Source organism: Raphanus sativus, chromosome 8 (assembly GCF_000801105.2).
Source record: "Raphanus sativus cultivar WK10039 chromosome 8, ASM80110v3, whole genome shotgun sequence".
Taxonomy (NCBI): Eukaryota; Viridiplantae; Streptophyta; class Magnoliopsida; order Brassicales; family Brassicaceae; genus Raphanus; species Raphanus sativus.
The window spans coordinates 19821714-19828031 of NC_079518.1; the positions used below are offsets into that span (position 1 = coordinate 19821714).

A 6318-nucleotide genomic window follows, 5' to 3' on the forward strand; every position below is an offset into this window, starting at 1 on the left:
TCCATCGATTACTAGACAACCTACACAAGCCTCAATCCCAACAATACAAATCGCAAAGGCCAATAAGTACAAGCAACAATCGGTTCTTATTCCATTCAAAATCAACCATGAATTCAATCCTAGTAGCAAATATACTATCAAGAGCTACAATCTAGGTTGAAATCGCAAGCATAAAGGAAAAAGAGGATCCAAGAAATCACTCCCAATTCGCGATTTGCATGCGCAAAGAGGGGGAGAGTTCTTGTCCGATTACCTTGAGTGGAGAGGTGAATCCTGCAAAACAACCCAATCTCAAGAGAATCCCAAGAGGTTAGAACCAAAATCGATGAGGAAGAGAGAGATGAGAGTTTGCGATTTTAGGGTTCAAAAGAGGGGGTGAGCGGCGAGAGAGATGAAGTGGGGAAGTGGAATGTTTGGTTTTTAAAAACCAATCAAAACCGCTTCCCCTTCCCTTTTTTTTTTTTATTATTTTATTTTTTTTTTTGTTCGAGAACTTACCTGGGAACAATCGGCGGAACAACCGCTGGAGTGCTCTCCTGGAGTGATCTCGAATTTTCTTGATTTTTCAACCTGCAAGTTAGTTCCTAGAAAGATAAAGACAAAAGAAAACAATATTTACACTCACCAGTGGGTTGCCTCCCACCAAGCGCTTGTTTTCTGTCACTAGCTTGACTTCAATGAGCCGATTAGGCTTGAGGGGGATCGCTTAAGGGTATCTCTACACCTTCAGCGATTGTTGTGTCAGCAAGATATGGCTTGAGACGCTGACCATTGACAACAAATTCTCCTCCTCTTGTGTCCAGCAACACAACAGCTCCATAAGGGCGAACCTCCTTAATGGTGAAAGGTCCCGACCATCTAGATTTAAGCTTTCCAGGGAACAGCTTAACCCGTGAATTGAAGAGTAAGACCTGATCGTTCGGAGCAAAGCTTCTGCTGATGATCCGCTTGTCATGGAACGCCTTGGTCTTTTCCTTGTAGATCTTAGAACTCTCATAGGCCAGATGCCTGATCTCCTCCAACTCGTGGATCTGAATGGTTCGCCTCTCCTTGGCAGGTTTGATGTCGAAGTTGAGTAGTTTGACAGCCCAAGCCGCCTTGTACTCTAGCTCAACAGGTAGGTGGCACGCCTTGCCATAGACCAGATGATAGGGAGTGGTCCCTAAAGGGGTCTTGTAGGCTGTTCTGTACGCCCAGAGAGCATCGTCAAGCTTAAGGGACCAATCCTTGCGGGTGGTGTTGACAGTCTTCTGCAGGATGTTCTTGATCTCTCTGTTTGAAACTTCCACTTGACCACTTGTTTGAGGATGGTAGGCGGTTGCAACCTTGTGTTTCACACCATTCTTGCTCAGCAATCCTTGGAACAACTTGTTGATAAAGTGAGTTCCACCATCGCTTATTACCACTCTAGGCACTCCAAATCTTGGAAAGATGATGGAGGTGAACATCTTGGTTACAACTCGCGCATCATTGGTTGGACTAGCAATCGCTTCTACCCACTTGGAGACATAGTCCACAGCAACTAGGATGTACTCATTCTTGTGAGAGACTGGGAAAGGTCCCATGAAATCGATCCCCCAGCAATCGAACACTTCAACTTCCAAGATGTAGTTCTGAGGCATCTCGTTTCTCTTGCTTATACTCCCCATCCTTTGGCATGAATTGCATCGAGATATGAAGGCGTGAGCATCTCTGAACATAGTGGGCCACCAGAAACCGGCTTGGAGGATCTTGGAAACAGTCTTGAAGGTGGCAAAGTGACCAGCATAAGAGGAACCATGGCAGTGGTGAAGGATCCCTGGAATATCAGCCTCTGGAACACATCTCCTGAAGATCCCATCCTTGCCTTGCCGATAGAGATACGGCTCATCCCAGAAGTAGTGCCTTGCCTCCCTCAGAAATTTCCTCTTCTCATTCCCAGTGAACCTCAAAGGCTCTTTCTCAGCTGCCAAGAAGTTGGCAATCTCAGCAAACCATGGAAGGTTCGGGTACTCCTTCTGGATCACTGCAACGAATGCTCCTTCTACGCGGGAACAGTCCTTGATGGCAGGTGACGACTGCTCCATGTTGCGCAGACCAATCGCATTGACGTACTCCATCGGTTGTTCCACATCAAGAACTGTCTCATCTGACACTTTCATCCTGGAGAGATGATCTGCCACTCCATTATCAACCCCCTTCTTGTCTCTTATCTCTAGATCAAACTCTTGGAGCAAGAGAATCCATCTTAAGAGCCGCGGTTTAGCATCCTTCTTCGTGAGCAGGTACTTGAGAGCCGCGTGGTCTGTGTGCACAATCACCTTTGATCCAACCAGATAGGATCTGAACTTCTCAAAAGCGAACACGATGGCAAGGAGCTCCTTCTCTGTGGTTGCGTATCGGCATTGAGCTTCATCTAAAGTTCTGCTTGCATAGTAGATCACGTGAAGCTTCTTGTCTTTACGCTGTCCAAGGACTGCTCCCACTGCAAAATCACTTGCATCTGTCATGATCTCAAAAGGGAGATCCCAGTCTGGAGGTTGGACAACTGGTGCACTGACTAGAGCTCCCTTGATCGTGTGGAATGCGGCTAAGCAGTCACTGTCAAAGGCAAACTGAGCTTCCTTGCAGAGCAACCGAGTGAGTGGTCTCGCGATCTTAGAGAAGTCTTGGATGAACCTCCTATAGAAACCAGCGTGTCCCAAGAAACTCCTGATTCCCTTCACTGAAGTTGGTGGTTGCAGACTCATCATGACCTCGATCTTTGCCTTGTCCACCTCAATGCCTTTCTCGGATATCTTGTGTCCCAGAACAATCCCATCTCTGACCATGAAGTGGCATTTCTCCCAGTTCAGCACCAGATGCTTCTCCTCGCATCGCTTCAGTACCCTGCACAAATTTGACAAACAGACATGAAAGGAGCTTCCATAGACGCTGAAATCGTCCATGAAAACCTCCATTATGTCTTCGATCAGATCAGTAAAAATCGACATCATGCATCGCTGGAAGGTCGCTGGAGCATTGCACAAGCCGAAGGGCATCCTCCTGTATGCATATGTTCCATAAGGGCATGTGAACGTCGTCTTCTCCTGATCATCTGGGTGGATGGGAATCTGAAAGAAACCTGAATAACCATCTAAAAAGCAATAGTAAGGGTGGTTAGCCAATCTCTCAAGCATTTGATCAATAAAAGGAAGTGGGAAGTGATCCTTACGAGTCGCAGCATTCAACTTACGAAAATCAATGCACATGCGATGACCAGTAACTGTTCTAGTGGGGATCAATTCATTCTTTTCATTGGTTATCACAGTGATCCCACCTTTCTTAGGTACTACATGCACAGGACTAACCCACTTACTATCAGAGATCGCATAGATCACACCTGCTTCTAGAAGTTTCATTATCTCTTTCTTTACAACATCTTTTAGATTCGGGTTTAACCTCCTCTGATGTTCTACAGAAGTCATCGATTCATCTTCCAGGTGTATTCTATGCATGCACAGATCAGGTGAAATGCCAGGTATGTCAGCTAGAGAATAACCCAAAGCCTTACGATATTTTCTCAGCTCACACAAAAGCAGAGCAGTCTCTGCATTGTTCAGGTCAGCATTCACAATGACAGGATATGTGGAGTTGGGTCCAAGAAATGCATACCTGAGTCCCTTGGGAAGGGATTTGAGCTCTACCTTTGGAGCTTTCAGCTCGCTCCATGAGTCATCGGTCTGAGCTGCCGGAACAGTCGGGTTCTGAGGCGCGGTTGTTCCAGTCGCTGTGCTGGAGTCACTGTTCTCCCCCAGACTTAGATTCGCCACCATCCTCTCCATACTCCTGGCTGAATCCAGGAATTTGGCATAGGCATCAGCATCAACACTCTCTAAGCTTTGCTCGGCTTCAGCTCTGACTAAGGCGAGTTCAAGTGGATCCTCGGTGAGAATCTCCTCGATCATTCCTTCATGCGGCTCTAGCGGATCACCATCTTCTTGGACAGTGAAGGTTTGTCCATCCAGCATCGGCTTCTTGAGCATCTGATCCATCTCAAACTTCATCACAATATCTCCAAGGTGGAGATCAATCTTCCCTTGTCGGACATCAATGATAGCTCCAACAGTGCAGAGGAATGGTCTGCCTAGGATCAGGGGATCATTGGAGTCTTCCTCGACTTCCAGAACAACGAAATCGGCAGGAACAATTGTATTCCCAACCAGAACTTGAAGATCTTCGAGGATTCCAACTGGAGACTTCACAGATCGATCAGCAAACACTAGTGACATCCTGGTAGGCTTGAAGTCCGTGTATCCAAGGCGCTTAGCCACAGTGTATGGCATGAGGTTTATGCTCGACCCTAGATCAACTAGTGAGCACGAGAAGAGTGTTCTGCCAATCTGAACCGAGAGAACAAATTTTCCCGGATCACCCAACTTCTTGATCCTTCTGTTCTGGAGCACCGCGCTGCACTCCTTAGAGACAATCATGAATTCGCTGTCATCAGATATCTTCCCAGAGATCAATCCCTTGACAAAGCTACGCATGGATGGTATCATCTGGATCGCACTCATCAGAGGGAGCTTGACAGTTAGGTCTTCCAGCATCTTCCTGCACTTCATCTCTTCCTTATCCTTGCGTGTAGCCTTAGCTGGAACAGGGTAGGGCACTTTCGGTACATACTGACGAGCAGGAGAAGGTGCTGCAGTCGGTGGAACAACCCCAGCGGGTCGCTCTGCTTCAGGCGGAACAGTCTCAGTAGGTTGTTCTGCGTCTTCCTCATCTGTGCGTACAGCCTTAGGTGGCTGATCTGACTCCTTCTGTTTCCCTTTCTCAGCCGATGTGAATCTCCTGGGGTCTAGATCAGGCAGTTGCTTTCCACTCCTCAAACCTACTGCATTGCACTCCTTGGGGTTCTTGTCTGTTTTTCCAGGGAGAGTTCCTTGCTGTCTCTTCACATTCTCAGCAGTCTGAGCAATCTGAATATCCATCTGTCTCATATGGCTTGAGACATTGTCATACTTCACACTCAGGTCATTGAACATATGATTCATCCTGGTGTTGATGTCGTTTGTGACCTGGTTCAGTGCTTTCCCTTGGATCTGCTGTCCTTGGAGCAGTTGGCTCATCATATTGGCGAGGCTCTTCATGTCATCATGCGGAGCAGTCTGAGTCGGTTGTGCAGCTTGCTGATTAACCGGCTGTTTCTGGCTGTGGAACTGGGCATTCTGAGCTGGGTTAAGGACAAAGGTTCTTCCCTGATTGCCATAAGGCCTTTGGTATCCACTGTTCTGACCCTGGTTCCCTTGAGCTTTATCGTCTGGTTTAGGGGCATTGAACAGGTGGGGATTGTTCCTCACGTTAGGGTTCGGGTGATAGTTCTTGAACTGCCATCCTTGCCCATTCACATAACTCACTTCATGCTGATCCTCAGCCGACTGATCCGCCTCTGATGTGCCTTCCGCGGTAGCTTTATCCTGTGGGGATTCTTCCATGATGAAGACCTGGTTTTGGTTACTCTTAATCAGCTGATCGACCTTGGCAGAGAGCTCATCAATCTTGCTGTTGTCGATGCTCTTCACCTTCTGAGTGCGATCAGTCTCGCGGTTATTGTCAGCTGAGCTTGAGGCCATGTTCTCCCTTACTGGCTGAGTTCAAAGCGTTCCTGGCTGAGTTCAAAGCGTTCCTGTACTCCCAGCCTACTCCATCGTAGAACACTCCCAGCAGATAGTCTTCCTCAAAACCATGATGTGGGCACTCTCTGCGGTAAACATTGAATCGCTCCCAAGCATCGCAGAACGGCTCGTCTACCAGCTGTTTGAAGGTCACGATCTTCTGTCTCAGAGCTGCCGTCTTCGATTTCGTGTAGAAGTGGCTTAAAAAAGCCTCTCGGACTTGTTCCCAAGTGGTGAGTGATCCGGTGGGTAGTGAATCAAGCCAGCGAGCAGCTTTCCCATCAAGAGAGAAAGGGAACATAGTACACTTGATGTAATCGGGTGGTACTCCATTCGCTTTAGTGAAACCACACATCTTCTCGAAGTGCTCGATGTGGTCCATCGGTATCTCAGCAGGAAGTCCATTGAAGATCTTCCTTTGCACTAGACTTATCAAGGCTGGCTTGATCTCGAAGTCTTGCCTAGTGCACGGTGGAGGGGTTATGGCAGATCGCGTAGCAGGCAAATTACGCAGTAAGTTTCTCTGGCCGATCTGGACCACTTCCTCCTGTTGGTTCGCAGCATTCAGAGCAGCTTGCTCGGCAGCAGCTTGCTGCGCTTGGATCGTCTGCTGCATCTGCTGTTGCATGAGTGCAAACGCAGCAGTGATATCATCTGAATGATCACCCATGTTGGTGTTCGT

The 6318-nt window shown here is 47.8% G+C and overlaps 1 non-coding gene across 1 annotated transcript; it reads left to right on the forward strand.

Moving 5' to 3' along the window:
• The first annotated feature begins 5701 nt into the window (after positions 1-5701).
• On the forward strand, positions 5702-5808 carry LOC130499355 (small nucleolar RNA R71). Its single transcript, XR_008938233.1, has one exon. It is a non-coding gene; the product is annotated as a small nucleolar RNA R71 (small nucleolar RNA).
• Positions 5809-6318: the final 510 nt, after the last annotated feature.